Here is a 9945-nt window from a genome sequence, read left to right as displayed (position 1 = left end):
TGGTTGATAATAAAAGCTGATTTGGCCTGTAGCCAGGCAGAATCAGGCTGGGTGGGAAAGCGAAACAGAGAGACAGGGAGAAGGAAAGGGAGTTGGGGCAGATGCCAGCCAACCACTGAGGAAGCAAGACATGTAGAAAATGAGGTAACAAGCCATGAACCACGTGGCAAAGCATAGATCAGAAAGATGGGTTAACTTAAATGTAAGAGCTAGCTAGTGCCGGGCGGTGGTGGCGCACGCCTTTAATCCCAGCACTCGGGAGGCAGAGCCAGGCGGATCTCTGTGAGTTCGAGGCCAGCCTGGGCTACCAAGTGAGTTCCAGGAAAGGCGCAAAGCTACACAGAGAAACCCTGTCTCGAAAAACCAAAAAAAAAAAAAAAAAAAAGAGCTAGCTAGTAATAAGCCTGAGCCATCAGCCAAGCATTTATAATTAATATAAGCCTCTGAGCGATTATTTGGAAGTGGCTGCGGGATGGGATGGGATAGAGAAAAGCCTCCATTTACAGATCTCTGAGTTTGAGACCACCCTGGTCTACAGAGCAAGTTCCAGGACAGTGCGCACTGATGAAATGACCACAGAAGATTTAGAATATCAATCACATCAGCCTAGCTGACTCAGGGTCTGAAGGGACCAGCTCCATTTTGGAAGAAGGGCTATGCTACCCAAGCAGTACTAGTATTTCAAACTACAGACAAATCATTCCTAAAAGAAAGTTAATGGGCACAGTGACTGTCACTGGTGTTAACAACAACAACAACAAAAACAAAACAGAACAGAATTGTCACAGCTACTCCAACCTTCAGCAACTCAGCAAGACTTCTCCCAGGAAAACAGCCATACTGGATAAAAGGCTCGGATATAGCACTGTTCAGGGTTCTGTCCCCACCCCCAGCTGAGGATCGAACCCAGGGCCTTGTGCTTGCTGGCAAGCACTCTACCACTGAGCTAAATCCCCAACCCCACTGTTCAGGTTTTAATCATGTATTTTTAAATAAAAATCTGTGTGACATTTTAGACTTAAGCTATTGCACACTTAATTAATACAACTTTCAGATGGGCTCAGGGTATGTGTGTGCCTGTAAACCTGGAGGTGGAGGAGGTGGAGGCCGGAGGATCAGGAGTTCCTGTCTTGAAAACAACAACAAAATAATTTTAATATGTACTGGGAAACTACAAAAATTATATAGCTCATTTTATTGTGGTGGCTTGGAATTGAATCAACAATATATCCAAGTTATGCTTGACCAACGTTGAGTTGGGGCCGTAATTTCAAATCACAATTCCAAGCACCATCAGCTAAGAATGCTGAAATCCTGAACTATCACAATCCCCAAGATCCACATCTGGAAATGATAATATAAAAACATATTTGGAGCGAGTACATAGCTGGGTATGCTTGCAGCCCCTGCCTTCATTCCCCAGCACCACAAACAAGATTCTAAAAATTAAAAAAAAAAAAAAAATAGCCAACCGGTGAAAAAAAAAAAAGGCAAAATTTAAGTGATAAATGAAAAAGGCCAAATGACGAAAAGAGAATATGATATTTAACAAAAGCCACTTCACATAAAGAAAACTTCCAGTTTTAAAAATATTTTAAAGTTCTTTACACATCCCATCTGTTTTATTAAAAATAAGAAAAATTTAAAGGAGACATAATGAATGTTTTTTGTTTTTGTTTTTCTTTTGTTTTGTTTTGTTTTTTCGAGATAGGGTTTCCCTGTGTAGTGAGACATAATTAAGGTTAAGGTAAAAAAAAAAAATAAAAAGATCTTACTCAATGTACGTATTCCAGAAAAACAGAGTTTGTTAGTATAAACAATATAGTCTGGGGCTGGAGAGATGCCTCAGAGGTTAAGAGCACCGGCTGCTCTTCCAAAGGTCCGGAGTTCAATTCCCAGCAACCACATGGTGGCTCACAAATATCTATAGTGGAATCTAATGCCCTCTTCCGGCATAAAGTTTTCCATGCAGATAGAGCACTCATATACATAAAATAAATATTTTTTAAAAACACACACAATATAGTCTATTACGTTTCACAGTGTGATATTTGCTTACTTTTGTCACTGAAATAAATTTAATTTTTATGACAAGCATCTGCAATGAAAATATGTCTTCCGGGTTGTTTGGCTCGAACTGTTTGGGGGGCACCCAGGCAGGGGGTTTGGGATCTGTTCCTGGTCTATGGGCAGGCTTCTGGAATCCGGTGCCTGTGGTGTGACACCTTGCACAGCCTTGGTGCAGTGGGCTTGGACCTGCCTAGGCTCAGTGTGCTGGGCTCTGCTGACTCCCCATGGGAGACCTCGATTTGGGGGAGGTGGGGATGTGGGGTGGCTTGGGAAAGAGGGCTGGGGGTGGGAGGAGGGAGGAGAGGGTATCTGTGGATCGTATGTGGAGTAGAAAATTTTTTAAGAAAAATGAAAGAAAAAAAAAAAAAGAAAATACATCTTCCTGCGTGGCCTATCAGTCTTATGTTTACACTTTTGCCTTTTGAACCGGGATCTCGGCACCCTTCTTACCTCTAGGATTATAGTGATTTCCCTAGCAATTAGAACTGCTGGTAATTAGTGCTTTGCCCAGAACTGCGTCCAAGAGCTACACGTTCAACCATTTTGCATTGTTAAAATAAGTTCAAAGAGTTGAAAGAGAACTGGGAAGGTTATGCACCGACCATAAATACGAGGTGATTATTAAACTTTGGTCATATAAAAAAATATATGCCTACCATCAGGAGATGTTTGCTTGGCCAATAAATGTATAATTGTAATATATAATTAATTCCCATCGAAGAATGAGGTACCTGTGGCTGCGAATCGTGATGAGAAGACGATTAAAGTGACACCACTTTACAAAACATCGATTGAGCCGGAACCAAATCAATCAGCACCTCCATACTTAGAACCCAAACCGCCGAGAAACACCCATCTCCGCACAGATGGTTCCAGCGACCTATAGTTGCTAACAGGTTGTATGTTTCGTGCATGAAGATCACCTATTCCACGAAACACCACCCCACCCCTCACCCGGCTGGCAAGCCCACGGCCTCACGGGCAGGATGCCAAGCAGGATTGTTTTCCCCTGCTCCATCTTTCTTAGAGCATCAGGTTTCGGCCGCCCAGGTGAGGTCAGGGGTCGGAGACACCTGCTCCCCGGTTAGCTGAATCCATGTGGCGAGGCTGGGGTCCCCACCCGGGAGAGGAGGCTTTGTGCACCGACACCCTCGCGCGGGGCGATGCGTCCGGCACTTCGCCCTCAACACCCAGCTCTGCTCAGGTTGTGTGTGTGTGTGCGTGTGTGTGTGTGTGTGTGTGTGTGTGTGTGTCTGTGTGTGTTTAATACCGTGTCCTCTGCTCAGGTTGTGTGTGTGTGTGTGTGTGTGTGTGTGTGTGTGTGTGTTTAATACCGTGTCCTCTGCTCAGGTGTTGTGTGTGTGTGTGTGTGTGTGTGTGTGTGTCTGTGTGTGTCTGTGTGTGTTTAATACCGTGTCCACCGAGCCCCGGAGTCCGTCAGGAAGGCATCCCGCCAGGGAACGATCATCACATCCATTAAGCACCGCGTCGTACAAAGGCGGCCCCTGAGCCTGCGAGCATCTGCCCGGTCTCGGGAGCACCCAGGCCGGCCTCAGGCCGCGGCTTCTCCCGGAGGCAGCGCGGGAGACGCACCGGCCGCGGAGGGGGGCCAGGCCCGCCGAAGCCGCCGCCGCCGCCGCCGCCGGAGGCCGGCTCACCGGGAGGCGCCGGAACCGGGCGAGCACCCCCCGCCCCCCGCTGCCGGCCGGAGCGCGCGGCCCGCGCCCCCGCCCCCCGCCCCGCCCGCCGTTGTCATGGGAACCAGGTTTGGCCACCGCCGCCCGGAGGGAGCGGCCGGCCGGAGGCCTCGGATGCTCACCGCGCCGCTCCTCGCCGCCGGGGGGCCGCGCTCTGCCGCGCCGGGCTCCTCCGCGCACCCGCCCCAGCCGCCGCCGCCGCCGCAGCCGCCGCCCGCGAGCGCTCGCCGGCTCGCCCTCCCGCCCGGAAGCCGCGCCGGTGCGCCGAGGGGCCGGCTCCGCGGCGGGAGATTTAAAGCCGCGCCCCGCGGGCCCCGGCGTTACCTGTCTCAGCTGGCGAAGGGCGCTCGCCCGCTTGCCGAGCCCCGCTGGGGTGATCGCCGGGGTGGGTGCGTGGAAGAGCGGCTCGGCCCGGCCTCCCAGCCCCCCGCCCGCCTGCCTTCCTTCCCCGCGCTGCCTCGGCGCCCTGGTCGCCACTCCGGGCTAGTGCTCAGCGCGCGGCGAGTGTCCACGCGGGGCTCGACGCTCTCATTTTTAAAGGTTTAAAGAGGGACGACTGTTAATAACTGACCGCAAAGGCCGCCGTCTGCAGAACTGTCGGGGCCGTGTGTGTGTGTGTGTGTGTGTGTGTGTGTGTGTGTGTGTGTGTGAATGACAAACCAGTCTTCAAGAGTAAAAAGCAAAGGCGGACCCCAAAAAGCCTCAGGAGAGAATGGGGATGAGGCAAAAGGAAAATTGCAATGGGTTCGGGAATAATAAACCCAAAGCGCGTTCCTTTTCAAGTTGACGCCCAAGTTCAACTTCCCTAAAGGTTTACAGTACACGAGTTCATAGGATACATAGGCTCGCAAGGGAAACCCAAAGCTTGCCCTTGGGCTAACTACTCTGAGGGATCACGGAGAACTACATGAGGAAAGAAAGGGTCCAAATAAAATGTTAATTACAAAGCAGTCGCTGTAAAGTTTTTAAGTTTTAGACCAGAAAAAGAGATACCTTTTCTCTAAAGGGCTGATTTGGACTAAAACTTTTCAGATGAATGTAGATTCTTACCCAGCTATTTGGATTTCAAATAATGGGCAAATTCTTGAAATTATATACAATGTTTGCCACCACAACCCCGGAAAGTGTCAATAGCTTCTCTTGCTGTTAAAGTCCAAACCCCCGAATAATTATGAGTTAGCAGGCGGTGGACATGGTTAATTAACCGTATGTCTCTGGATCTTTCCTAGGTCATATAGAGATGGGTAGGTAGGGCCCCAGCTTTTTCTAAGGCTCCAGAGATTTCTAAACTGCCAGGAGCCCAGGGCAAGGGGTTAATGGCAGTCACTGCAATCTATGGAAGGAATCCAGCTGTCAGCAAAGCACCAGGTGAGCGAAATGAAGAAGACTCAAGCTGGGCGAAAATTGATGGGGGACGCCGCCTGGGACAACCAAGACAGGAAAGTTGCAGCCTGCAGTATTGACTGCTTATTGGAGGCCGCTGTGACTGAAGCTGGGAAGCTCCTGCCGTAGCACCTGTAGGAAATGTGGAATACCCCTACCCTCCTCCCTCAACAGCTAGGAACCGACAGAAACTCCTGGGCGCCCTTTAAACAGCTCAGAATCGGCGTCCCTATCCGGTAGGGTAGGAAAGCAACCCACCCATCTGGTTGAGAATGCTTTAAGTAGCTCAGTGTTCTTCCCCTCCGGCTCCAGCTTTAACAGATCTTCCCTAATTGATTACATTTTACACATTAAATTTGTTTTGTTTTGTTTCAAGACAAGGTCTCACTATGTATCCCTGGCTGTCCTGGAACTCACTCTGTAGACCAGGCTGGCCTCGAACTCACAGAGATCCGCCTGCCTCGGTCTTCCGAGTGTTGGAATTAAAGGCGTGGGTTACTAAGCCGGGCTTTTATGCATTATTTATATGCACACAGATTCAGCCAATGGGGGCCCGCCTGGCGCCTGGCTCTACAACAGAAGGGCTTGAGTCTTGGCAGATTGCTCTTCAGAGGAAGAGAACTAGACTCTGGCCGCCTCAGCCAGCTCCTAGATGCTCTTGGACAAAGAATAGACCCTTGGGAGGTTCGCCATGCTCCAGCCTCCAGGACTTGACCTGCAGCTGCCAAGAGGGGACAGGACCAGGTGTGTGTGTGGGGGGGGGGGAGCAGACGGATCGGAAACGACTCTTTGCTGTCTCAGCCTCCGGAGTCTACGCTTTGGCTGTAGATGGAAATTCATTCCTGCAACTGTCTCCAACCTCAGAGACCCGGCCAGCGACTTTTGACCCTAGCCTCTGACACCCGCCTTAACTTCATTAGTGACCTGCTGTCCGCAGACTTAAATGTAAGGTTGACACCCCAAAGCGTTCCTAGAGTGTTCAGCTGTCACCTGCAGCCTGCCGAGGGCACAGAGCAGAGCTAGCCTCTCAGTCTCGATTCCTACTTCCCTGTTTGAATTGGTCTTGCATGGCAATTAAGTTTCCCTTCGGTATACACCCACTCCATTCTTTTTTTTTTTTTTTTTCCGAGACAGGGTTTCTCTGTGTAGCTTTGCGCCTTTCCTGGAACTCACTTTGGAGACCAGGCTGGCCTCGAACTCACAGAGATCCGCCTGGCTCTGCCTCCCGAGTGCTGGGATTAAAGGCGCACTCCATTCTTGCAGAGAGCAAGGCAAGAGCCCATAGAAGGGCAGACTGTCTCACTAGTGTTCGGGATGCCTCCTTAACCAGCCTATCTGGCCTCTTAACACCTTGTGTAGCTGTTTCCTCAGAATTCAAACACCTGTTTCTGGAAAAGAGTCTCACAAGACTTAAGAGGCTCGTGAGAAATCCAAGACCCAAGGTTATAAAAGCAGTCAGTCAACAATTGCGGTGGAGACTGCGCAGTGCAGTGCCCGCAGACGCGCAGGGAGCGCGGGGATGCAGCTTCTGGGAGATGCCACTCGTGCTGGAGTGACTTTTTGGCGATTCAACTGTCATTGTGTCACTCGCAAACTACCCTCACCCGTGCTTCCAGGAAGTAAGCCGGATATACTCATTGCTTCGCTCAGCTAGTGGAGTCCTCTTTGTCCACAGTGAACAGATGTTTCTGTGCGCCACGTTTATCTACCAGTCTTTTTCCCACTAGACGCTCCACTCTTCCGTCCTTACATGTCTGCAGCCTTGTCTCCTAACACTTTTCCTAATACATTAGGTCCCTAATCCATGCTAATTCTACCAACGAATGAACTGAAACAAAGATGCCTAATGGCTGGCTGAGAGGTATTATATATTTTTTTTCGAGACACGATTTCTCTGTGTAGCCTTCTGTCCTGGATCTCTTTCTGTCCACCAGGCTGGCCTCAAACTCAGATTCCTGCCTCTCCTCTCTCCTCTGCCTGAATGCTGGGATTAAGGTTGGGACATTAGTGTGGATAAATTCTTTACATATATATGAATGAGTATTTTGCATGTGTATCTGTATGCCAGAAGGCATTAGGTCCCATTACAGATGGATCACAACCATGGTGGTGAGCTACAATAGGTTGCTGGGAATTGAACTCAGGACCTCTGGAAGAGCAGTCAGTGCTCTTAACCACTGAGCCATTTCTCCAGCCGGTATGGCTATTTCCCCCCCACCCCCCACAGGGTTTCTCTGTGCAGATTTGGTGCCTGTCCTGGATCTCACTCTGTAGACCAGGATGGCCTCGAACTCAGAGATCTGCCTGTCTCTGCCTCCTGAGTGCTGGGATTAAAGGTGTGGCTAAACTCTTAAAAAAGGTATCTGTTATCTTCTTGGAGTAGTATCTGTATCTTTACACACTGTGCTTTTTCTCTTTCCTACCCCTAAGAACACCCTAGAGTTTAATAATTCAGTTTTTTTCCCTTTAGTTGACTAGATTAGGTAGTCAGCCTAAATTTGTGTATGTGCATATGAGCACACATATTTAACATGGGGCCTCAAACATGTTAAGTGATGGTATATACCACTAAGTTATGCCTAAGTGCCTAAGGCTGATTTTCTTGTTTTTGTTTTTTCAGACAGGGTTTGTGTGTGTGTATCCCTGGCTGTCTTGGAACTTGATCTAATTTTAAATTTAGGAAGTTGCCAGGTGGTGGTGGCACATGGCTTTGATCCCAGCACTCAGGAGGCAGAGCCAGGCGTATCTCTTGAGTTCGAGCCCAGCCTGGTCTACAGAGTGAGATCCAGGACAGCCAAGATAACAGAGAAACCTTGTCTCAAAAAAAAAAAAAAAAAAAAAAAAAAAAAAAAAGGAACTTTATTGTAACCAGTAAGAGCAGACATTTGTTAGGTAGGAGATCTGGCCTTAACATATTTATAAATTCCACTTCTTTAAGACAGCATAAATAACCTCCTACAGACCAACTCATCTCAGTGCTGGGCAAGCAGCTCCAGGTGGAGACCCGTAGAAACAAAGGTAAGCCCAGGCTTCTGCTGGAAGAAAAGGGACCACCGGAAGGAAGACAGTATTTGAGAAGATTTGTGTTGACATCTTGTTTTCCTGCTGAAGGAGTAAGTTCTAACCTCTTCAATTACCCAAGGAGACAAGTTTGGCAGATCAGATAGCTCAGATAGAATCCTTGTCGATGATCCCTGGCCACTGGTTTTGCATGCATCCCGGGCGAGAGTGCGGGAACTCTGAATACATTTGCTATGGAACCAGGACTGAGGGTAGGCAAGGGTACAGTTTCAGGCGCCACCTCCTTTTCCCATTTCATCTGATGCATAGGCCTCTTCACCTTTGGTTCTGTTTTAAAAAAATGTGTGAGTGCCTGAATGTATGTATATGTACCATTCGTGCCTGGGGCCCAGGGAGGCCAGAAGGTATCTGAATCCCTGGAATTGCAGTTACAGACAGTTGTGAACTGCCATACAGATGCAGGAAATGGAACCCAGGTCCTCTGCAGGAGCAGCAAGTGCACTTAACTGCTGAGCCATCTCTCCCACCCTGGCCTCCTCACCTTTAGTGTTCACTTAGGGTATGCAAACTGCATCTGATCAGCCCAGAATGGTTAAGTCAGGAAAGACAGTTAGGAGATGTTCTTTTTTTCGGGGGTGGGGTGGGGGTGGGATTGAGACAGAATTTCTGTGTAGCCATGGCTGTCCTGGAACTCACTCTGTAGACCAGGCTGGCCTTGAATTTGGGGATCAGCCTGCTTCTGCCTCTGAAGCGCTAGGGTTAAAGGTATTAAAGGCATTCACCAAAACCCAGAGGAAAGACATGTTAAATAACTGTTCTTTAAGGTTCAATAAGAGTACTCAAAACAGGATTATGAATTCATCTCTACCCACTTATAATAATGGTCCAGAGGTTACAGAATTAATGAAATTTACATTAGCATAGAATGAAATAAAAGCTTTCTGTGTGACCTTTTCTGCCAAACTCCATTCAATTTTTGTAGTAAATTCACTTGAAGAAATGATGTGTTTAACTGTCTGTAGCTCCTGGTCTATGTAGAAATGAAGCCTATACGCTGGGGATGAAGGGAGCCTGAATCCCTATGGGAAAATGGGACAAAACAATTTTTGTGGCCCTGAACTACCTTTGAACTTCTCTATATAAGACAACTGAACTAATTGAATTAACTAATTGTTAATTTGGTTATCAACTGCCAAGTACATACATTGTTTCCCATACTCATGTATCAAGAACAATCACTTTGAGAACACTGACTTCCTTGCTTAAGGAATACCAGTCTTTATGGGTGAGACGGCTCAGAACCTATAATCCCAGACAGAGGCTGAGGTGGGAAGGTTGCCAACCTGAACTACAGATTGAGGTGTTAAAAATCATAAAAACAAGACAGAAGTCACACTTAAAATAATTACTGGCTGGGGATAAAGTTTAGAGATGGATTACCTTTATGAGACCTGCTTATACTATTTTTTTTCAAAATTTATAGATAAAATTTCCTGCCATACCTTGTGTGTTGAGGCTGGAGGACAACTTGTAGGAGCTGACTGTTTTTCAGACCTGAGGACTGAACTCAGGCTATCAGGCTTGGCAGCAAGTATCTTGACCTGCCGAGCCATCTTGAAGGCTCTCCTCTAAGCTTTCATTTTCTCATGCAGTCCATCCCGATCCTGGTCTTGAACTAGCTATGAAGCTAATCATGACTTTGAAGTCCTGAGCCTCCTGTCTCCACTTAAGTGCTGGGGTCACAAGGATGCACTAGGATGCCTGGCTCCGAGAG

This window comes from Peromyscus eremicus, chromosome 13, assembly GCF_949786415.1.
Source record: "Peromyscus eremicus chromosome 13, PerEre_H2_v1, whole genome shotgun sequence".
In the NCBI taxonomy this organism is placed as follows: Eukaryota; Metazoa; Chordata; class Mammalia; order Rodentia; family Cricetidae; genus Peromyscus; species Peromyscus eremicus.
The sequence above is the reverse complement of the archived record's forward strand: the minus strand, read 5'-3'. Positions refer to the sequence as shown.